General features: G+C 36.7%; 1 protein-coding gene across 1 annotated transcript in view; it reads right to left on the reverse strand.

The window, feature by feature from the left end:
* Positions 1 to 26051, reverse strand: part of PDGFC (platelet derived growth factor C) — a 122438-nt gene that overhangs the window by 53804 nt on the left and 42583 nt on the right. The gene's annotated exons all lie outside the window — the stretch shown is intronic.

Raw genomic sequence — 26051 nt, forward strand, 5'->3', positions numbered from 1 at the left:
CCCTAGGGCCACATCCTATAGCATCCTGCAGCCTGCTGATGGTTTCAGTTCTTGATTACTGGAGATTGCAGAGATCTCACAAAGCTACAGGGAGAGCTCTGCTCACACCTTCCACAAAAAGGATGGTTCAAATTTGTCACTTGTTCATGGAGATTGTCCTACATTCATTGGGTGCAGTGACAGGGCTTTTGATGACTGCCTCCTTGAGGGCTGTGTCAGAGCAAAGTTGTCCCTACAGAGTGAAAGGGGGACATGCTTGGGAAAACTGGGAAAGACACCAAGCGTGACAAATTGGGCATTTACAGCAGAACCTCAACCAAGGGCATTGCTCAAAATTGCTCACACCATTGTTAGATTTAATACATGTACAACTAAATGAATGTTCCACAATATGTCAGGACATTAATTCAAAAGAAATAAGGCAACTGTGCTTGATTTTTAAAGCCCACAGTAACAATGAAGCTACTGAAATAATCTCTTCAGGTTACGGATTCATAACTATGAGGAGTTAACCAAAAGAAAAGGACTCATTTGGCGAGCAGCAGCCATGACTTTTAGAGACTCAAGAATTATCTTCACAGTAACTCAAGAAACCGCATTCTCAAGTGTCCAATATGCACAAGAATGCATATTCAGCTGCTGGAATCAGCCCATATTGGGTATTTAGCTGAAAAAAAAAAACCCAGTGTTTACCTAATCTGCATACATATTAACATAGTGACATACCATGACGAGATCTCCAAACTACAAAATTTATTGCCATAAGCATATCAAATGAAAAACATCTCTTTTAGCTATAGCACATGACTTTTATTATTTTCATCTTTTTCTAAAACCTGTGTATGGTGAGATTAATATTTCACTCAGCAAATTAGAGGAATTCTGTGAGGTACCTATTCATAACTTTTGTAACAAAATAAAGTTGTAGTTTTGTACTGGAGAGTTACCCTTACTTTCTTTTCAGCTATTCATTGTTTTTCACAGTTACATATTTTACCTTATTTTTCTGACTTTTTTTATAGCAAGCATTATGATGAACATTCATTTGAAGTTATAAAAGACATACATACTTCAGTCTAGTATGAAAATACACATTGAAATTGTACCTCATTATAGCCACAAATAAAGGTCAATGAATGTAGAGTCAGAAAAGAAGGCCAGAGAGACTGCATTGCTATTTTAAAAGAATTAATCTATACTTAAATATAAATTTAAAGTCTGATGAACTTTTGCCTTCTCTTCTTCTGGACTTTTGCCTTCTACTTGTGGTATAAAAATGATAAATTTTCTTTTAAGCAGAACAGTTGCTTATATAAAACTAATGGAGTTTGTTCTTGCCAGTATCCACACACGCTTGCAAAGGACTGACTGCAGTAAGAGAGGACAGCATGCAGTAACAAGGAAAAAAAGGCACAAAACCAGTGTTCCTAATTTAGATACTTCATTGGGTTTTTGTTAGCTGAGTCACAAGCATTTTTCTATAATGTACAGTCTGTCAGCTGAGAGCTGCATGCTAAACACAGGAGCCAACAATAATAAAAATTACTTTCCCAGAGATTAGTACACCAGAGTGCTATTTCCAAAACATTCAAAGGACCACCATTTCAGATAAACATGTCAAAGTGTGGTATCTGATGACACTATACTTAGTGGTACGTTTTCTCTTCAAAAACCAAAACAGGATTACAAACCATTATATATTTCACAACATATTAAAAAATGTTTTCTTTTGCATCATCAGGGCACTGATAACAACAGCACTGCAAGTAAGGACTGTAAAGGGTCCAGGCATATCAAATGAGAAATCAATAAAAAGGAGGAAAGGGATGAGATGATATCTACTAATTTAGCAAACTGCATCTCCAGTACCTTCAAGCTCCTCAATTTGTAATGGAAAAATATCTATTTGCTTTAGACATAACAGTGTTACAAGAATGTATCAAATTCTCACACACACCACTTACTCCATTTCAAATATTTGCTTTCACACAGTGGAATTTCTTCTCTTACAAAAGAATTATTTTGTATGACTACAAAGGCAAGTAATTGCTATCACTGGAGAATGAAGCTTGTTATTTCTCTTCAGATAAGCTGCAATATTCCTTTTTATCTGTTCTACACAAATTGTACCAGTGTACCTTGAAAAGGTAGCCTTTTCCTATGGAGTTCGTGCATGTTCTGAAAATTTCTTTTGAGCAGACTCTGTGAAAAGCACAGCTACCTGTACCTGGCTGAGACTACCGTCTCTCTTCTTTGTGGAATCACTTGGCAATTCCTGACTTTATTTTAGGTATAAATAAGTCCAAGTTACACTTAAAAGACAGCAACAAGCTCACTCAGATTTAGAGCAGTCAGCTGTAGAACTCCAAAGCTACACACATATCTTTTGTGGTCTGTCTGCCTTTCTATGAACAACCATCCTCCTCACCCTCACCTTCATGCCCCTCCATTGTCAAAAAAAAAAAAAAAAAAAAAAAGTATTACTGTACAAACAGCATTGAATAACTCTGAAGCATCAGTTTAGGCAAGGACTGAGGTAGACAAGGCACCATCCCAGCCAGGAGACAACAATACCACACTAGGAAAATGGGGACAGACAAGGACCAAAACAATGTATTTGCATCTTCAGTAAAAAGCTTCAGCAGATGATGAGCAACTGAGATCCCCTTCAGGAGAAAGCCCTGGGAATGAGTCAAACTAGACAGGAAAAATCCCTGAGCTGACCCAGAGATGTGACATGGTTACTCTTATTAGGGAAGGACAGCACACATTAACATAGCCTGAAGTTGAAGAATGAGTCGCCACAGTCGTCTTTGATGTGGTACAAGATGCTATCACCAGATTTATATATCCATCAATGCAGAAGGTCTGCCCCGGAAAATTACAAGATTCCAGGCATTCTGGAAGCACAGCAGTGCCTAACCCTTCCACCAACGTAGCAATGCAGATGAAAAACCACAGTATCACCAAACAGATCAGCAGATGCCACTGTAAACTGAAATTAAACCCACCGACTAGACAAGCTCATTCCTGCCTACTTCAAAGTAAGTCTCTTCCCCCATGGGCACAACACATTTCACAAAGATCAGCACTGACACTTTTTAAATATAGCAAATACCTCTTTCTTAGTACATTGTAATCTCTACATTTTAGCAAGGGTCATGGTTAAAACTCAGACAAATTGCATGCAGTTCAGGAGACAGACAAGGAACTGCAAAAGAAGAGAGGAGCACCCTAGGTGGAATAATGACCTCAGCACTAAGTCACTTAAAAGGTCACACAGTACTGGTAAAATTAATTTTTAAATCCTTTTCCTAAAACTACACTTATTTCACAACATTACTGCTAATCACACAATCTCAATATATATATTATTTGGTTAATTTCAATTATGAAATTAATTGAAATTAACCAAATAGTTCTAAATTATGAAAAACAACTTTTAGGACTTCAGAAACAACATTAGCTCATGTGTCACTATCACTGCTTAAAAAAATAAAGCCAAATTCAATTATTTACCAATAAACAGAGATTTTTCAGATCAACAGCAATGTTTCAGTTTATGAATTTTCTGTTTTAAAACAGAAACAAAAGATGACAGTAACTAATTGATCATTACCACAGAACTTCAGAGGGAAGCAGGGTTTTATAATTAATTGAAAGGATATCCTGACAGCATTCCCATATAATTTTTACAACACACCCATCTGTACAGAAACTGAGACTTTGTAGAAGAAATTCTTTGAAATGTAACGTAACATGTTTTTTCTTCCTCTTTCACCAGACTTTTAAGAAGCAGTAAGCCTGCTTTCAAAAGTAGTAACTCAAGGCATACAGGGGTACCTTTCTCTCCTGTCTGATTCAGTTGCCTCCAGGCACTTCTTAGCTATTATCTGAATACAACAGTCAAAAGAAATTTAACTCTTTTGCCAGGCACAAAAGGAAAACTGGAAAATCATCTGTTATTGGCAGAAAATTGAAGACAAATACCTCTGTTCTATATTGTTTGCACATAAAATGGCTATCAGAGCAAAGCCACTCAAAATCATACAAATGCTGCTATGCAGAGACTGCTGGAGACCTCCAGTCCCAGCTCTGCTTAGGCTACAGTTCCCACTCACACCAGAGCAGCACATTCACTGGAGAGTTGGCATTTTCTAGACAATGCTCAAAGCCCCTCACAGATGGAAATTCCACAGTGCCTTGGGATAACTTGTTCCAGTGCTGCATTACCACTCTATATAAGATACTTTTCCTAATGTCCAGTTTGATTGTCTCAAGCTGCAAGTTTTTAGCCATGATTTTTTTGTTGCTTTTGTGAAGGTTTTTTTGTTTGGCTATTTTGGGGGGAGGGGGTGGTTTTGCTGGGTTTGGTGTTGGATTTGGTTTTTTTTTCTTTCTGGTGGTGGCTTTTTTTTTCAGGATTTGTTCTGGTGTTATACCCTGTTCCTTCTACCAGGAAGAGTTTAACTTGGCCATCCCTTGCAAGTGCTCTTCAGACAACTGTGGCCCTGCTATGGCTGCCTCCCAGCCTTCTCTTCCTCAGACAAAACAAGCCCAGACTCCTCACTGCCCATCACCACCTGCCACCAGCTAGCTGAGCCTCCAAGCCTGGCCATCCAGCCAATTTTCAACCTACCTAAGCAAGCAGTCTATTCTTCCCAAATACTGTCCCCCAAGTAGCACAAGAAATGTTTTTGAAGCACACAGGGTTTGCTTTCATCATCAAATTTTCCAGTACTAAGGAAAACAATACTGACTAGCTGTATCTCCTAAGAGAGCTTTCCTAAGCAGCATGGTCTGTGGCTTTTCTGGGATACATTTCCTGAGACAGATCTTCTGTGGATTTTTCCATTTTCAGTTGCTCCTTTGATACAGCTATCTATTTTAAGTCTTGACATGATCTTCAGGTTTTAGTAAGAAAAGTAAGATCTTCAGGTTTTAGTAAGAGATGAGCACTACCCATAGTGCACACACCCACACAATATACACATGTGATCTGTCAACTATCACAGCATAAATTCAACTTCTAACTAGAAATCTGCTAATTTGCAGCTACATGTTAACCAAAGTTAGAAAATGTAACAAATACAATTTATAAAGTATTATATGGATATAAAGTAATGAAGTAGAAACATGTAAGAGAAATATTAGATGTTTACATTACTCCTCCCTCTGACACATACTTACACACACACTTGGAAAGGCATGTGAAAAAGTTCTAGTTCACACAACTCAAGATGAATGTATAGAACTGTATTTATTTGTTTTAAATCCTACAATTTAACCTGTTCCTTTTTTATTCAGTTACTATTTTGAGTTCAAACTTGTACTGTTACCTTAGGCACTGAATATCATACACTGTTTGACTGCTGGCTAAAGGTCTTTCTGCCTTTCACAGTATGTTAAGGACTGAGCAGAGATGAAGTGAGCAGAGAAGAAAAAGCTTTCTAATTGATCTTCAGGAAGCCCCAGTTTTGGCAGCTGTCCCAACAGGGAAGGACAAAAGGAAGAAAAAGAAATGGAGGACAGAGGGGTATGAGGGGGGAAGACATCGATGGGGGACAGAGCATGGAACTGCAGTAACAGATTTAATAAAGTTTCCAAACAGCTATGTGACTTCATGTCTTGCAGAAGATAATAATGACTAATCAGAAAGTTACAAACCTTTTTTGATTCCAAATTGCATCGAGAAAGAAAAATTAATTTCTACTTTTACTTTACAAGCTTATATTTTATAACCTTCAAGTATTCTGCCAGCCCTTTGCCTAGTGCTCTGGCTTCCGTTCAAAGAAGAGAATGGCAGTGAAACAGGGGTGTTTTTTTGGTGGGGTTTATTGGTGGGTTTTTTGTTTGGTTGGTTGGCTGGTTGTTTGGTTGTTTTTTTCCTGCACAGTAAATCTTCTTGCATTAAAAGTAACCTCTATTGAGATCTGTTTTCAGACAAAATTCTTTTGGAAGGCAGTCTTGGTCCTGAACTTCTCAATATCTTTTAAAACTAGATAAATACTACATTTTAGCCAAGACAAAGAATTCCTTTTGCTAAATGTTAGATGAGGTAACTTTTTGCTGTTAGCACATGCTCAAAGATCTAATTATTCTAGAGTGCTTCAATAAGCATTTATTCCAATGTCCACAGGTAAAGTCTTGGCTACACTGCAATTTATATTAAAGCCCCTGCTGACCTGAATATGAAAGGAATTCCATCTATACTAAATACATAAACCTGTTAGAATTATTTTATAATGGACTGTTAATAATATGATCTGCTTTCTTTCTCCTGAAATAAATAGGATCATTAGGACATTGCATATTCATGAGACAAATACATATTCCAGTCATTCAAAAATTAACAAAGAGCTCTGCATTATGACAATTAGCAGTTTAAGTTATTACAGCAACATCCTTCTTTTCTCTTATGGATAAAATACATACCAAGCTCGTCCTATTGATATTTTTTTCACATTTGTGTTTTTTTCCTAATAAAATTATTATACAGGAAGTAAATATCGCACAACATACAGACTCTAGTCAAGGATTGCTCTCTGTCTCTGTTCTCAAGCTTGAGTGACTGGAGTCACCTCAGACAGAAAAAACATCACTTAAGGAAAGAAAATTCTAGTCTCTTCCCATAACCAATATTATTAATATATTTAACATATTAATCCAGAATTAGGATTTTTTTCTGGAGGTGCAAAGATGTAAAGAGGAAAGGATATCAAATTTCCAGCAGAAGGTGCTTTAGAAGTTTTAAATACTCTAGCCTATAGTTAATTTCATTCCCATTTTTTTTCACTTTGAATGATTTACAATTAATTTACATTTTTCTCTTCCCTCATTTAACGGGGAAGTGGTTTTCACAACCTCCACTCACAAGTCCCTCTGTGCAAAATGCTGTAGATAGATATTGAAAATTTTTGAAGTAGAAACAAAGCCTAATGGTATACAGTGATGGATCCATTTTCCAGGTACAGCTTGTGGAAGGCCACAGCATCAGGTTCACTCTTCTTTCATAATGAACCAGCAAAATGGGCATTCCTGAATGATAACAAAACTCAGGAAGGGAAAGGCCTTTGAAAGCCACTCTCCCAGGTTTTAACAAACACATGATTAAATGGTGGGGGATAGAAGGAATTTCAAGTCTCCTTGGAAAAGTACAACTTGCTATGCATGAAAAATGTCAGTAGAAAAGACATGCAGTAAGACTGAATGCTGAGAGAGACCAGGAAGCAAGCACACACAGCAAACCAGGAGACCAGGAAAAGGTTTGCCCAGCTGGAGATATTTATATCTACCAAGAGATAAAAAAGTTATTTATTTACTTTATAAATTAAAAAAAGTATTTTTAAAATATTACATGTTTGGGAGGTTTGGGAGAAGAAATATTAGTATTTTCTAATCTGTAATCTTTCCAATTCTGCCACTAAAAATAGTTGTCTCCTTTTTCCTATGGGAACTGATTTAGAAAAGTTTTGAAAAACATAATTCTTAAATGCAAGCAAACATCAACAGGAAGTGTAACTATAAATAGGATCTACAGCAACAACAGAAACTCAAGTGAATGTAAAAACTCATCACATATAAATGCTCAAACCCAGCACTTCCAATTTGTTTTCAATTTTATTACAACAGCACTTACAACAAGCTACATCCAAAATTAGCTTTGTTAGTGCTGGAGACCACACACATGCCCACACAGTATCAGTCAGTCTGTCTTGAAAAGCTGTACATACCAGCTGAGATAGGAAGGGACAGGGAAACAGAGCAGTATTACCCTGATTTTCCAGACTGTGCATGGCACAGAGTGGTTACAAGTGCAAGAAGATAACTTCAACAAAACAGTGAAATGAACCTGGATTCCCTTTCATCTCCATTAAAAGCATTAGTTTCAATGCTATGTATTAAACCTACTTGAAGCTCATTTTCTAATAGTAGCCACGGCTCTTCATATGCTTTTAAATGCATGGGATACATGTCCTCAATAGGAAAAATTCTTTAAAATCCAAACCATTTGAAACTTTCACTTCTTGATCTTAAGTTAGACTTTGCTGTAAAGCAAGGCTTAATTTTATTATGCCCCTTTTCTTTATGGTTCCTTCAGTTTATATTGCGCAGCACATTTTAAGAGCAGATACTAGTAAACATTTGGGAAAAAGATTATCCATGGTCCATGTGGAATTCAGTCTGAATAAATAGACTCTATGGATACAGTATGTGTTAAACAGCTCTCGCTCATTTTAGGTATTATTCAGAATGAAAAAAATATCCCCAGCCTGATCATTTTTCAAGAGGTGGAAAGAAGATAAAACTACTACACTAATCTTTAGAAATACCTACCCTGAAATGCTTTAATTTGCTGTTTGCATTGTTTTGCTATTTGTACAGACTTTATTTTTTTAATTCCTCACACAGCAGAGTATGTTATAAATATAGCAATTCAAACATTTATGAAGGTCATCAGTCATATTCTAAGTTCTTAAAAGACTGTGCTGCCCAAGACCATTTTGAAAAGCATTACTGCTAAGACTTTCAGTCAGAAAATTACAGTGAAGAAGTCATGTAAGACGGGACATAAAAGAAATCCAGAGATTTTAAGGCTTTGTGCACTACAATTGATTGCAGCACATGTAGGGGTAGTTTTACCTGCAGAACAATTCATACCTGTGGCATTCAGTGCACTGTCAAAAATGCAGAGGGTCCTTTAGCAAAACTCTTAGTACAGAAGTGATATTGCTACTGGAAACTCCAAGAGCCAGCTGAAAGTTTTTCAAGGTTTATCTCATATATACCCAACATGCACCTCTACTATATCTTTGTGTTTAAAAGGTAAGAGAAACAAAGAAGGTATTATAAAGAAATCATTTAGCATCTCTTTATGTATTTTCTGCACTGGACTACACTATACTTCCATATTTGGAGACAAAAAACATTACGTCTTTAATGTCCATTTTAGCAAAAAAAAAAATTTAACTAGTGTTAGCCTGTTAAAACAAAGCTTTTGTAATAATATGATGTCTTCATCTTATTAAAATTTGATTTCTAGAGGATGATTTAGCAGAAGGTGGTCATGCACTATCAATACAGATCTGCAGAGATGAAAGCAATGCAACTGTTATGGAACTGGAAATCCTTCAGGCAGACAGAACTCAGTACAAAATCAAGCTTGAAACTCATTTCTAGTATCTTTGCATGGAAAGCTAAATCATTCAACACTAGGAAAGTACTCTTCCATAACAGGATTTGCACGTCTAGAAGAAACTCAGAAAGGAAGCACAAGTCCAGCTACAGCAGACAGTCTGTCTTTCTGCAAGGACAAAATGAGCAAGTTTCATACAGTATAAAATCACCATATGGAGGAATAATACTTTTTACAACTCTGTTACCATGCATTTCTAATCCTGCTGGCTATTGAACTCATGCATATGTGAAAACCAAGGATCTGCTTTACAGACAGGCCTCAATGATAAGCATCTGATATTTAGACAAACTGATGAGAATTTTCTTAGGACACAGACATTTTCTAGCTTCAGAGAGAGAACTCTTGCCATTCTCTCTAAATAAGTAAAACACTTGCCATTTTCATGTAATTGCAAGTGGTACAAGCCTAACTGATCATTCAGCCTTCACTCTCTAGGGAAGTCAGATGAACAATAACATCACATTTGCAAACAATTCATCCTTATTTTCCTGTGACCTTTGACTTTTTCCAAAGACGATAAAGGCGTAACAAGACATCCATAAGAGATTTGTATCCCACAGGCTAGTGTATTACACAAGCTAATTTATGTAAAAAGACTTCCAAAAGACCCTTTTGCTAATCTAGTATAGCAGGTGTCTTTGAGGAGGACTAACAGCAGGGCCCCTGCACTATCATAGTCATGATTTATGCTGCAGAAAAGATTATATGCAGTGCTGCAGTCTTCAGAAACCTATTGATATACTGATTTAGGCTTCATTCCCCAGACCTGCCAATGGTCACCTTATTTCACATAATAACTTATGATTTTATTTGTTCACATATAATTTATTATTTTTTCACACATAAAGCTCAAGCTTTTATCACTACACCATTTAATATGTTTTTTCTGCTATCTTTAACATAAAAATCTTCTCACAGAGATATGTTTAACCCCAAATCAAGAAGCCCTATACAGGTTCATCTGAAAAAAGCTTCACAATTATAATATGAAAAGTGACATTTGAAACTCTTAAGTCACTCCAATAGCTCCAGTTTTAGATAAGCTTCCCATTTGTCAACCTTTTTAAAACTATACAAGCTTTAAAACTTTTAAACTTTTAAAACTGTCTGTGATCTCCCCAAGGGTCTTGGCAATGCTGTACAGAGATATATTCCTTTCACATAATTTGCCCAATCAGCATTGCATCAAAAGCTACTGCTCATTTTGAAATCCAGCATGAGAGCTATGCTGCTTTCCACAACAGTCTTATCCTCACTGTCACTCAGGATCAGTATGCAGCCAGATCTGTCACTTTACCTTTCTAAAAACATTAACCCTTTCCAAGCTGTCCACACCACCCTTCAGTATTCTTCAAATTCATTGGGAAACACAGATAGGCATATGGGAGGGTTGGGGTAAATCAATGGTTAAAATGCATTTTGGTTACAATGGTCCTGCAGTTCTGGAGAACATGCAAACTATAAAAGGAAAGCAGAGCCTTAGCAGGGAAGTTTGAGTACTGCCCAGGTGGGTTGGCTTCAGTCTGGACAAAAAGGCTTTGCCTTAAGAGTCACTGGTAGAACAGATACTGACATGTGATGGAAATTCATCTCTCCACCAATAAATAATACCTGCTTTCCTGATAATTCATCCTAGGTGAACAACAAACTAGTTTAGGATACTTGATGAAAACCACTTTCCAGTCTCTTCACTTACTTTTTGGAAGGGGTTTTGGATGCCAGTTTTGGCTGAGTTTGTATTGTTATTTGAACTCCCTGGGGAGAAATGTAGAACTATTAATTTCACAGGCACAGAATTGCATTTCTTAAGTGCAGTTTGGACAAGTTGAATTCAAAGTCCACATCACATCACATGAGTCTTAAGATAAGAAGGAAATTAAATCCCAGAACTCTATTACTAGAACAAGTTAAATAGAAAGCATTTTCCCCTAGTTACATATGGAGTCACTACAGAATGACTCAAGTGTTAATTCTCATGCTGTAAGTTATATGTATTTCAAAATAGAATAAAAGTATAGCAATTTCAATTAAATGAAATTGTGCCTCATATTAAGGCACTGCATTTCTCCAGGGCATAGCAGTGAGTTACTATATGAAAGAAAACAACTTTTATAAAGATGCACATCTTGATGTGAAAGATGCACACTTTGTTTATAATTTTATGCCTAAGAATTCCAATGCATCCCCAACAGAAGGCATTTATCAACAGCTTCAACACTAGTAGGTGAAGCTAGTAATTCAATTGCAAAACAAACAAGATAGGAGTATCAAGCCCTCAAGCTTATGCCTTCATGCAAATTAGAAGGAACAAAACAATTAATACATGCATAATCTAATCCAGCACTGCAATTAGTGTGATGTCTGAATCACTTGGTGATAAATGCTCTGCAATAACTAAACATATATATCTTATAGATGATGGTTGAAGAAGAAAGTAAATATTTTTCCTATCTAATCAGTTTCCCTCTGCAGAATTTTAGCAATATCGGTGTCTACAAACTTAGAATACAAATTATGGTCCATAATTTTGTTTACTCAGTCTCCCATAGCATTGCATGAAAAAGAATTCTAGACACATAGAATGCTTAAAACTAATCTGATGTTTGTTAATTAAATGCTTACTGAAATTTTTAGCCATGATAATATTTTCTTATTTCTAGGCACCTTAGCAGAAGTCTGTTTCATTGAAATTTTGCACAATTAACGAAAATAATGAGTAGAAAGGTCGAAAGTGCTATGGCAGCTGTTCTGTTTGAAATTGAAAGCTGGAAGTTAAGATTATAATATGGCACAGGTAAAGTATTATCTGCACATCAAAGCATCACTACTATAAAGAAATATGAAGCACCAGATGCCAAGTGTTGACTACCTCCACTGTGAAGCTGAATAAGAATCAAACATGGCTGAATAAAAATCAAGTGAGAATATGTTTAGGCTTTAGGGGGGTGGGGGTGGTCTTGTTTCAGTTCCTGGTTGTTTTATTTTTCCTTTAACAGCATATTAACATGTTTAAAATATTCCAGGAACTAAGTGCATGGAACAGTCTTGGTCTTCTGTAAAAGCAGACAAGTTACATTATCAGACTGCTAAATCTCTCTGGATGACTGTTGATTTTACCCTTTCAGGACTCCTTCCTCACTCACTGGATTTGAGGGAAGTAACTGATTTACGTCTCATTGGTTGCAATTTAAATTAACACAATTTGGATTTGTAGTCTCAGAGTGAAGGAGTTAGCTTCTGAGAACATTATTCTCTCAGATTATTTTAAAACAGGGGCATCATGTGCAATTTTTTTAGTATGCTCAAAAAAGCAAGGGTGAGGAATTTTTAAATCCATAGATATCTTAAATTCTCCTCACTTAGGTTTAGGTCTTCAGAAGAAGCAGGAAAAGGAGTATTGATATTTCACAGTATCACCTACTTGCATAGAACTGAATGCTACTGAACCAGTTGATTTCATTGCAAGTTTAGAAGATTCTCTGCATTGAGAAAAGTTTTCAAAATAACCTTTAAGTTGAGGTGTTACTGTTCAAAGAACAGCCCTGGAAATGAGCACGAAACATTTAGAACATTTAAAACCCACTTTAAAACATTTTCTCTTTTAAAGCTAACAAACACAGACTTAACAGATATGCTATCCTTCATAGGGTACTATCTTTATTCTGGTTGCAAATTCATTATTTTACATATTTTAGAGATAATTAAAGCTCACTCTGTTAAAAGTAATTAGACTAACTCTTTTTAGACTATCAGCAAGATACACATGATGCAAAGAAATGATGGCTTTCATTACAATTTTTAAAAAATACTTATGTACAGAACTTTCACCTAAACTATTTAAACATTCTTACATAAAGAGCAGGAGGCATTATGAGTTGCATTGCTGTAAAGACAAACCACATGCATCCATATACAGGTATTTATTGAAGAACTGGTGAAAAAATATAAATTCTTCTATCACTTAACAATATTTGTTACTTCACAGTTCAGCAGAAGTAGCTCTGTGAAGTCTTTTCAGATCTCACGCTGTTGTTTACCCAAAAAAAAAGTTTTCTTGGATGGGGATCTCATCCTAATATTTTCATTTTTTATGGTATGTCTAATTACTGCTAAGTGCACTTCTGGAAGTAACATCAAATCTACTTATAAGACCCAGGGAGTTCATAGCACAAGGCAAAATGAGAGAATAATTAAAAGGCACAACAACAAAATAACTCATCATCTCATTTTGAAATTGGCCAAATCTGATGAAGGCTAAAGTGATCACATACTCTCAGCTCATGGGAATGCACATTTGCCTCTGGAAGATTCTTGTTCTACCAAATTGGAAGAGGAAAGCACAAACTGTTTCTGCTATCTTTGAAGCTGCAGGCCTAAAAGTAATAAAGATGAAAGTCTTTGTGCCCACTTCAGAAGGGATGAACGTGAAATATATCAAATATCAGAGGTATACATGATATCAACAGTACTAACAGCTGTATTAAAATGAGTCCATACCATTAGAATCATTACTAGCAGAAAAAGCAATTAACCATAGAAATTAAAATTGTGCCAGATTCAGACTAGCGCATTTCCAGGGGTTTTCCAAATTACAAGGATGTCCTCAGATCAAGACTAACCAGTCTTGGTATGGAAATGTCAAAAATATGCTCCAGTTCAGCAGGGACTTTGAGAGATGTTAAACAGACTTTAGGAGAAACAAAAAGAATGGGAAAAAAAATCTCACCTCCAGCAGCCCGAGTGATTCCATGCATGGGGAGAACACAAAGTGCCCCCTTCTCCTCCCAAAGGCTGGATTTCCCATTTGCTCCATCATTCCACCACAGCTTACTGCAGCTGTGAGAATCCCCACAGCAGGGATTCCGTGGGGTGCGGGAAGCGAGGCCAGCCCTGGGACAGCACTGCTCCTGCTGCTTTCTCTGCCACCCTCACTGGAGCCAAGTCTGGCACAGCTGCACCCCAGGGGAATTCTGGCTTTAAGGTAGCTCCCATCCCTTAGCGACATCATCTATGCACACCGTCAGAGAGCCACTAATAATCTCATCAATATCTTCCTTTTCACACACTGGTAGAAAGCAATTCCTTTAAGTTTGCTGGCTGGTGTTAACAGAACTCCTCCTTGACAAGGTATTCATTCCCTCAAGCTCAGAGTATATCAGCCCCTCCTTGACACAGGTATTCATTCTCTCAGGCTCAGAGTATTTCAGCTGTTCTGGGTGCAGTTTTCCACACCATGATCATCTAATGCACTAAAAGAGTGGTACTTAACTGTGAGAGAGCAAATAGAAGAATGAAGGTGTATTAAGGCATTTCAGACACTTGCTGTACTGATAAGATTTCCTTTAGGAGGCTTCCCACAAGCACTGGAAGTTTCCACAAGGGTCTGCATTTGCACTTTGTCCAGTGCTGCTTATTACTCACACTACTTCTAGAGACTGATCTAGGAAAATGTTAGGCAAAAGCCCAATTGAAACAAAGTAACCTTTGTAAAGTAAAAATAGTACAGATTAATAAAAGGGCTAGAAGCAGTTTCTATCTTTATTTTGGCAATTCTTCATATACAGCTCCCTCCCACCCCCAACAGCTGGAAGACTGGGTTTTCATTCCATTTCCTGGTACATCCTGCAGACGACAGTAAACCCACTTTATCCATTTGCAAAATCACTTGCTTTCCTTGTGACTGCTGTTAAAATTCAAGCTGATAACAAAACCACCCTCCTGCTCAAGGAGACACACAGCATTCCCAAGCACATATCCCTGGGGTGCTAACACCTGGTGCAGGATGGGATTACTAGGGACCACAAGTGGGCAAATCTGGGTATCTACTCACAGCTTAGCCCAAAGTCATTCACAAAGAAAATGTTCTGGGTCTCACTGAAGGCATTTAGTTATAGCTCTTTTTGTTTTCAATTCTAAGAAATCCCTTCACAGAACAAGTTTTTTGTTAGTACTACTAGAAAATAGTGCCCCATAAATATTGAGCAACATCAGTACTTATTGGCCATTCCCAATTAAATGTCCCAAAGACTTGTTTTATCCATCCCCTAAACCTTTTACAGTTACTGTATGAAGAGGAAAGCAAAAGCCACTTCCTCATTTGTGTTTTAAACTTCATTTTAATAATATTTATTCAAATTCTGGTTACAAGCCAAAATAATTGTGTATCAATATTAAAAGGTAGGAGTTAAAATAACACTTATAAGTAAAAAAAATCAACTAATGATAAATACGTACTGTGCCTGTCTACCCACAGAGATAAATCCTGAAAGATGATGAGAACCCCATCCCCTTTTCCAGCAGAGCATGTAATTATCTTTTCACAAGGCTCATATTACCAACCAGTCCGGGCTGGAAGACCAGTTTTATATTGTTAACATAATAAAATCTTACACCTTTAGTACAATGGAATTTATCTTAAGTCAAAGAAAAAAAAAAACAACAAAACAAAACAAAACAAAACAAAATAAAAAAAACTCAAAACCCTGAAAACATTTAACCTCCAAAGCTAAAGCAAACCCATTTAACAGCTTTTTTAAATGCACTAAACAGTTCACCATTAAAGTCTAGATTTTACCACTACCTTAACATGGGAACACCAGAAATTCATTTCATCCCCCTTTATCATTGTGATCTATTATTATCACTACTGGGGGAGAGAGCAGGTAGATGTTTGCTTTTTTCTTTAAATCTAGAGTACTGTATTATTAGTAGTACCTAAATGTTTAAGTTAGTCATAGTCATTTTATGACACAACCAACTGGAATCCTTCTCTTCTCTTTCCCTCTTTTATTCCATGTACATTACAGCTGGTAATGTGGATGAAATCCAGATGTTATGTAAAACAGCTGCAAATATGTGATTCTATTTAAGCCTCCTTTTACTTATACACAGAAAATGCTTATACTATCAATGTCTGTGAGATCAGTTCACTGGAAAAAAAATTAAGTCAGCTGCTATGCCTTGTTAACTAAAGTCAAAAAGAGCCCTCAGTCAAACTCACTTCTTGACTCTTAAAGCTGAATACCAGCTGCCTTATCAAGTTATTCATTCAATGACAAAATATACTGTAGCAGTTTTGTGGCTTCTTTTCCCCCTATAAATTCACTATTCATTGCATTTAACTTTTATATTTTGATCCATGCATACATAACAGCACTATATAAAAGCTGATTATCTATTCTCTTCTAAGGTTTGGCAAAGTTTTATCTAAATCTGCAGTCCTAGTTCATTAAGGCAAATGAAAGCTCTAATTTGTCTCCCATTTGGTTGCTTTAACACAGAATCATATCTTTTCTATTCATAACACAATTTTTAGGTAAATTGTGTGAGGAAGTAAGGAAATTTATTAATCACAGCAGAAAAATTTAATAAAATAAAAACCAATAAAATTCCAATACTAATAAATGCATAGGATAACACTGCATTAAGAACAGTTTAGAGAAAAAAAAATGGAAAGAAGAGGACATTGATGAATTTTGTTTTAGTCTCATGTAAATATCATATTTGTAAACTTCAGTATAAAGTTATCAGATATCAGTGTTTGTATACTTACAAATATATTAGCAACAAAAGAAGGGCAATGGAGAATCTCCATTTTTTATGGATGCACAGAGAAATATAATGACAAAGGATAAAGAAAAGTCTGAGGTAATTAATGCCTTCTTTGCCTCAGACTTCAACAGCAAGATCAGAACCCAGGCCCTGAGCTGGAAAACAGAGAGCAGAATGATGTCCCCATAATCCAGGAGGGAATGGTCACAGACCTGCTGTGCCACTGAGGTATGCACAAGTCTATGGGATGAGATGGGATCCATCCAAGGGTCCTGAGCGAGCTGGCAGAAGATATCATCGAGCTATATTCCATCATTTACCAGCAGCCCTGGCTAGTCAGGGTTCTCCAGGCTGACAGAAACTTAGCCCAAGTGATGATCATCTACAGGAAGGGACAAAAGGAGGATTCAGGGAACTACAGCCCTGTCAACCTAACCTCAGCCCCAGGGAAAGTCATGGAGCAGGTCCTCCTGAGTGCATCCATGCAAACATGCACAGGACAACCAGGGAATAAGACCCAGCCAGCATGACATGAATCTTGATTTTTTAGAATAAAATACCATTTTTACATGACATAATTCAATATCAGATGCAGTAAGTCACTTACAGTGGTGAAACTTTTCAATACATGCATTTAAAATAAAAGGCCTTTTTTCTCCCTGAATTATACTCTTTCTTATTCCATTACTCATGCTTTCCACTTCCACTTCCAAAAGCAGGAGTTTAAATTGCTTACTTAACAAAGATGAAGCTTTACTCTTTCTCCTTATTTTATTGTTTATGATTTACCACTCCTTTCAATTTTGAAAAATCTTGAAGTGAATGGAAGGAAAAAAAAAAGTCAGTTTGGAAAAAAGAAGTCCGTGCTTTCTCATGCTTTCTTTTCTGGATTAAAAAAAAGTAATTTAGAAAATGTTTTCACCAAACACTTTTTATTCTTCTTTTCCCAATGAATGAATAAGAAAATAAGTATAAATATTTTAATCAGTAATTAAAAATTTTTACAAGTTGAAACATTTCTGGCTTGTAAGACCACAGCTTTAAAATTTAGGCTTAAAACTCATTTTCTGTTTTCCACTTACATGTGCAAATTAAGTTTTATACATGGAAAGAAATGATGGAAATCACAGATATTCTCAGTTAAGAACAGAGGCTAAAGCTCTTTTTTGATTTAACCAAATTTATAAAGACAAAAGGAGAGTTCTACTATCCTACTTTTTGCAGATTAACTCTATTTTCTGAAATAAGACCCCCCTCAAGTAGATTTCCATTGTTTTAGCAGATTCATTTTAACTACTTTCATCTCTCTTGGAAGATAAAAATCTACTCAACAGCAGAATACAGATCAAAAAGCCTTTGCCTGCAAAGGCAAACAACTTCAACTTATGGCTCATAAAACAATAACACTCCAAGTTTATTCACCATGTCTTTGTTTCAGAAAGGTGTTTTTAGAAATTTTTCCTACAAGTTCACCTTCCTTCCTCCTACAGAACTGTCCCTGTTACTAGTAAATCTAAAAATGCAGTGAAACCAAACTATTTCTGGGACTTGGAAATACCAGGATGTAGAATTACTACACACATATAACTGTACAGGTGTTTCCTATTTTTTAATTTAAATTAGCACTATCTGGGTGCTTCTGCAGCCACCAAGAAGGTGCTGGGAGTGCTTCCTGAAGAGCTACAAAGATGAAACATTTTCATACCAGGTGCCTCCATCCAGAAGGACATGTGTGTAGTTAGGAAACAGGCAAGCTAAGCAAACTATTTTTAAAGCTTATTCTTGCAGCTGTCTCCATTCTCTTAATACAGCTGTGCAAGCCATGAACAGTCTATGTCATAATTAACTACTATGCTTCCACTTTTCATCTCCTCTAGAAAAGACATATAATCAGTCGCTTTTATGCTGAAGCTTGTAATATACATTAGTATAATTACTGCTACAGTATTTAAACAAGTGCTATTGAGTCAGAATCATTGTGGTGCTTACAGTGTTAATTAATGTCTGCTGCTAGTGACAAATGATTCTCAGTAGATACTTTAGACAGCAAATGTCATTTCTCTTTTGGCCGCATTACTATCAGATAATGGGATTGCTTGTGCTTTTTGGTTTTTTTTTTTGTTTGTTATTTAAATAACTCCCAGAAGAAAATCTCCCAAAATTTCAGGATTTATTATAGGATTCTTACATCCTGTATTGCTTTGGTACTGTTCCTATGTTCTAAAAAGGGCAATCTGGCAGGATTGTAACATTCTGCTGTTACCTCATTTTCTCCATCAGACTATAGGTAAGAATTCAGCATTTTTGATAGCTGAGTTATATAAATACATGTTTTAAAAAAAGTCTGTATAAAATATTTGAGAGCTGTTCCAGTCTAAATATTTATTCTCACTACTGCTTTTGAGGTCTCCAGTTTCTGTAGTGACTCTCACAATTTACAGCTTTCACCAAGGTATCATTGATGCACAGAATCTGCTTCTGCAATCTCACTGGGGACTACTCTCAGAATAACACATTCTTCATAATGATTAAACCCAGTGGCATGCACTCCTCAGGAATATGAGACAGTCTGAATTAGCAGCATCTTCAAAGAAAAAAGGTCTTCAGAGTAAAACTACTTTTTCAGAGTACATCTACCCAAAGCCCAGCGTAAGTCTAACAAAATAAAACAGTTCTGTGCTTGCAAGGCTCACAAATGGCAAGAGCCAGCCTTTGTCTCACAGAATCCAAGTTACAGTCAGGAACATTATTATGAGCACACTTGCCATCTGTACTCAAACGCTAATGGCGCAACTGGATTGACTGTATATGGACAGAAACGGCCTCGGAAAGATTTGGATTACAAAACAGATAAAATATAACAGATGTGCCCATCAGCAGGCAGGCTGGCATTCACTCCGCAGCAGCTGAAGCTTCCAAGGGTAAGCATACTGTAGTAATTCATCTTTTTTTGAGCTTTCAAGTCACAAAAAGCACAAGTTCAAAAGTACTCTAAATATATAAGGGAAGAAGAAAAAAAAAAGAAAAAAATGCAGACTTGTTCCTTGGACCATGGATTATAAACAAGCTCTAGCTCCAAGCCCTATAGTATTGTTCTGCTCTGGATCCAACTCATTCTGCAATTCCTGAGTGTGCCTCAGCTCCCTGGTGAGCTGGGCAGAGTGGCTCCTGCCCACAGGGACTCCAGGCACATTGGAAATAGGGTAAAAAGAGCAAACACCTTGGTGCAAAGCTGCAACAAGCACTCTTGAACAGTCCACTTGACTCAAGTAGGTTTAAGCATTGCAGTGCCCACAGTCCCCAGTACACTCATGCTAAGCACCAGACTGGAGAGAAAAGCAGATTATTTTGAAGAGTTCTTCCCCACGGGGAGGGCACTGCCTAATGTTGCTAAGTGAGGCACAGATTGCACCACTACGCAGCCAACTTTGGGCTCCTGCTTCAACTGAAGGTCAGCATTACACACTTTCAGCAGCATCAAAGGCCACCTTCCTCATGGGAAACTGGAGATGTTTGAAAATCCTGGGAAAATCTCTTTGGGCTAGGAACTGATCCGTTTCCTAAATCCCATGCAAGTTCCTTAAGGGAAAGGGAAGGGAACAACCACCATCACTTCTTGTAATCCTGTTTCTAAATTACCAAAGCCAGTGACAGATTTACACCAAAATTTTTTTGACAGTATGTTCAGATGATGTTCCACTTTCAAAGGCCATAATTTATTGCGTATGTCACCGTGTTTAAGGGAGGGGGGAATTTAAAAATCCATTTTTTAATATTTGCCAAGCTTCTACCAGAGTGGCAGGCACATCTGACAGTTTTATCCTACTTTACTACTTTTGGAAGAAAAAAAAACAACACACAGAAATACTGTTTCCAAATCTAAAGACAGAATTCTGGAAGAGTTCCAGTTTTCTTCCACTCTACTGATCTGAAAATGACATAATGACCTGGTGAAGTCAACTGCCAAATACTTCTGAAGCAGACTTCAGGAGCTCCAGATGGCATTATTCAGAAGTTCTTATAGTCCTGGTCCTACCGGCTGGCTCAACAGCATTAAAAAACTCTTATTTTCCATATGAAATCCTACTTCTGACCACAGTAATATTTCCACAACAGAAAGCATACATGCTTAGAGATGACATAAGGCAGATTGGACTTTGTCTAATATGTTTCCAACCTTCAAATAAAATTAATATGTCATTAGATGGCATTTTTAGTTAGTATTAAAATTAATAATGAATCTATATTAAAATTCTAAACAAGTACACAATTGAAAATCAGATGCTGCAGATTATGTTCATTCCAACTTTGTCTTGTCAGTTCCAACACTGCAAAATTCAACCTCTCCAATGATTCAGGTTAATGCCAGCATTGCTTCTAGTTTTATATAAAAACACTTTATTATACTGCTACAAAGGATTTTCCAAAGGTTATCAGAAGTGCAGTCTGGAGAGGACCTGAATGTCAGTCTAAAGTCAGAATCCAAGTACTGTAGAAATTGGCATTAAAAGCAGCACAGGTCTCAATTTTCAACAGATCAGGACATAACTGAACTGATATTAATGTCCTGTGAAAAGGAGGCACTTTCAAAGTCTTCCTTCTCTCTTCTCAATACCAAATGAAATAACAGTATAATTCACTTTACTGGAACTGAAACTGGCTTGGCAGAATGAATGCCAGGTAAGAGAGCTGCAGCACTTGATCTTATGTTGTTTTCTTGGGAAGCCTGGTCAATTACTTAGGAAAAAAGTTAAAGACTATGAGCTAGTAATGCTGCTGGCTACTACTACTCCACTCCAAGTACTAATGTCCTTCTGGATATTATCTTTGAGAATCAATACCTAAATATACAGAATAAGAATGCAAGTGCATCTGATTTACAAAAGTCATGAATTAACAGTTATTTTTAAGCTAACCTGTTACACAAAAAGAAAGGGTAATGACAATACTCTGGCTGTAAGATGGTTCGCCCCCTACTCCTCTTTCTCTTCCCCCTTCAACTTGAGTGAACATTTTAGTTGGACCTAACAGCAATTCTACACTCATTGCTACAAAATCTGCTGATCTCATTTCAACATTCCTAACTCTTCTTTGCTCAGTTCTCAAGTGGCCACTTGTGAAACAGCACACATCAAGAGTAAAGATGAGAATTAGCCAGCTAGCTGAACAACATGAAAATATCTTCTTACATATGGTCTCCAGGAGGCTGCATGTGAGCACAACTGCCATTTCCCAGAGGGGCCAGTGGGACACGAGGCAGATTGCACTTGCATCGGCAGCCCAGCATCAAATCAGCCATGTAACTACTCCAGCACAAGATAATGATGAAGAGAAGACAAAAACACTGGCAGAGAGCAGTCTGACCAAAAATATTCCTAGAAATATTACACTTATTTATATGAAATATCCAACAATGACTTCGAGAGGTACTGAAATAAATTAATATTGAAGGCATGCAGCAGCTGGGGAAGTCTGGTATTTAGTAAAAGATCCTCGTTTTGCAGGTCTTATTTCTCTGAAGGCAGCATAAGCAAAAAGTAGTGTAAGTTTTTGTTCTTTGAAGATTATTCTGTGCTCTTAATTTTGATTATTCTGAAATAAGAAAACACTGTTGCAATGCCTTGGTATGTTAATGGCGACCTTAATAAGGTATTTATGTGAACTGTAAATTTACAAAATCTTTCAAAACAAACAAACAAAAAACCACATCAATGAGACACATTTCTCCCTGTGAAACAGCTTACTATTTACAGCCTCAATTTTGAAAACACTTATTCATGTGCTTAATGTTAAAGGCTGCAGTTAGTACCACAAAGGTCAGTGAAACCATACCAGTAAATTTAGATCTTCACAAAATGCAGGCATATAAATGAAGTGGTTTTAATGGAAATCTTTGTTTTGATAGAATTTATGTAGAAACCTTTATTTTTTATTATTTTTAGATGACATTTATAAGAGTGCCTTAGGTCAGAAGTGGTTTCCCTAAAGGCTAATAACTAGCATAATACAGAAAATGAAGGGCGGGTATATTGGGGGTTTTTGAGGGGATATTTTGCTATTTGTTTGGGGTTTCTTGCTTGTTTGTATTTTAATTAAGAGACAACCATGTACTCCCTCAAGAAACAGTGCTGAAACTACTGTTGCTGGCATATTAGAGATTTTTTTTTTTAAAGTATCAGAAAAGTGAAGCCTCAAAAAAGTTAATTAGAACGGTCCTCTCAAGAAAAAAAAAAATCACATGAGTAGCTGAGAGAAGAGTTCACAATAGCAACTGACAAAGCTGCATCTGCAGCAAGCACCAAGGCACACTATGGACTGGTTAGGTAGACAAGGTGGGTAAAAAACTGCTTGGACCATGAGGCTCAAAATCTAGCAGTCAATAATTCAAAAGAGGTGGCATATATATAGTAAATATACCTGTCCTTCTAATTAGAAAAGCATGTACTGCTTATGCTATGTGAAAGGCAGTGGAATGGGATTTCCTGCATTAATAGCATTTTGCTTAATTGTTGGTGTCTTTAATTTTGCACAAATGGGATTTACAATAGGACCAAATATTGAGAAAGATGGAAAAAGAGGTCATAGAAAGAAAACTTTGAAAACTGCTAGTACAAGACAGTCCTTCCCATTTAAGAAGATATTTCATGCAGCAACATGCAGTAATGTCCTGCAAGATAATCTGTAAAGTTCTCCAGAATAGTAAACAAAATGGCCAAAACAATTATTGAAAAGCAACAGCTTTCAACTCTGCTCCAGAAACTGAACTTAGTATAAAAAAATTTAAATACAGAGAAGTAAAAGAAAAGTAAGAAAATGTTTCCCACGGAATTTCTCCTCTGAAAGCTCTAGAATACTTTTCTGGAATTTCACACACAGGCTTTGCTATGCACATTAAATGTAAAAGCGAACAGAAGCCTCACAATTAAACCTCACAGAATTTTTAAATAAACAACATTCTGTGATTCAGAATTGTGACCAGTTCTGCCAACCAACACACTCATCAGTGTCAGTTACTTTGAGAGCGTGCCAAAAAGACACTCCTTCAGAATACAACTTTCTCTGAAAGTTACTTTACTGCAAGTTGCAAGAAATAAGCGTTCCTTGCACCAGCAATGTGCTAGAGCATGCTGCTTAAAAATGAAAAAGGCACATTTATGAAACATCTACAGCTAGGACAAAGAGGGAAAGCTCCACATTGTATGGCATTCATAAATGTATGTGCTTTAAAAATGTTTCAATGAAATAAAGAGGTGACTGTATCGGTTCCACCAGCCAAAAGACTTGTACCTACACAACAATACTAAAAATTCCCTAAATACTGATTGTCCAAATGGGGATACAGTAAGGCTTCAGAAGAGACAAATATCCCTCACTTAGCCTTACCTGCCACCACTTCAACTCCACACAAAATAAAAATATGTGATTTTTTTTGTAATGTAATGTGATTTTATTATCTTTTTTCTTTACTTTTAAGCTATCATATTTTTGTACTCACTCAATACATGACTTTTGCATTTAACTGGTCCTGAGTACAAAAAGGGATCATTTGTCTGCCTCCATAAGCTTATAAGAGGAGACAAAATAGCTTTATTTCTCTCTGTTTCCTCACTAGGCATGCCACTTCTTGAGCTGAAACGAGGCACGAGCATAAGCTGTCATCATTCTATGCTCAAATTTTTGTCGAGAAATTGGAAAGTGACATTACAGGCAGATACTAACTTCTTATTTCATATGGCCTCTAGCAATGACCAAAGTGTCTGTGCAATTTAACGGATTCTATGAGAAACCCCTACAAAACTCAACTGCTCCATCAGTTCACTAAACTTACCTTTTTGTCTCATTCCATTTATCTCATTTCCTCCAATCACTGATACAGTATCTAATTTAACACCTACCACCACAAACATTTATTGCCAGCAATTGTTGCAACATGATAAATTGTAAAGTAATTGTTCAGTGCCACAAACTTTATGACTCTCTAGGCAATGTTAGGAAAGATCAATAAATGAGTGATCATGAGAATTATTAAAGGCACTGGAAAGACATAAAACTGGGTTGAAGAAAGATGAAAATGGCTATAAAAATATTGTGTAACAAAGATTCTCTTTGCTAATTCTCTTTACTAACATCAAGAGGACTTAATGTTGATGGTGGTGGGGGAAGGCCTTGAGATTGCCCATACTAAATTAAATCCTGTGCAATCCCAACCAGAAATGCTACCACATTTTGGACTCACCTCTTTTCCTACACTATGCCCAGCTAGCTGGCAGTAAAGCAGATTTATAGAATAAAAACAAATTGCTATTATTCCTTCCTGACTCTTGTTTTCTTCTGATTATCTTCTGAAAGCTTTGTAATAGAGCCAAAGGTAATTTATAGCCAAAGTTACATGAAATGAACAGGCAACTGCAAAGTGTTAGATTTCTTTACAGGGTAGCACTCCAAAGAGTAGACAAAACAAGCTGGCCTAGGGAGGCAGCAATAGTAAACCACACTTCATTAAACACATGAAGACTTTAATTCTGTTCAATAAGCTTTTGTCAAATTTCTGCTTCCTTGAAATTAAAGTGGTCATAAAAAAGGAAAAGCGAGATAACTTTAAAGGATTATAGCAGGAAGGCATCTGTTGTCCCACAGACATTCAGTGCACTCATACTGTATTAATGAAAGGTCTGAGAAAAGTGGTGGAAATGCCAATTTCGGAGCACTACAAGCTATAGAGCTCTTCAAGCTGGCCTTCAGTGCAATGGTCAAAGGAGGCTAATGATTCTAATTTTGAGCATGCTTCCCCAAAACCCATGCTTTGATCATCAGAAGAGGAAAAAAAAAATTACAACAAATTTTATGCTATGAATGACTGGAGAAATGGACCAGCCAACATATCCATACAGCAGCCTACAAAAAAGCTTACAATCTCCACTTTTTAATGCATATGTATTGCATATTTGCAAAATTACTGCTACAGTGCTTCGGCCATTCTCACACAAGGTGAACATGAGGTTTTCAAGGACATTTGCTCCTGCACTCACTGTTTACAGCACGTCCATTTGCTATTCCACACATCAGATTTCTTACATTAGTATATATTTTCACTAGCCTCAAATTCTTTCTCAATGAGCCACAAAAAACATTCACTTGTATCTTCATGTGCAACCACACTGACAAATAAGACTGGAGGGGAAAAAAAGCACACAGAGAGGGAAAAAACAAACACCACAACAAAACAAATGCAAAGAAAGCCTCTTTTCTCCTCTCAAGGGCCACAGTAGGTCAGTCACTTGTAACTGGAAGTGACCCAAAT

The sequence above is a fragment of the Lichenostomus cassidix genome, chromosome 4 (genome assembly GCF_008360975.1).
Source record: "Lichenostomus cassidix isolate B80296 chromosome 4, HeHo_3.0, whole genome shotgun sequence".
NCBI classification, from domain to species: domain Eukaryota; kingdom Metazoa; phylum Chordata; class Aves; order Passeriformes; family Meliphagidae; genus Lichenostomus; species Lichenostomus cassidix.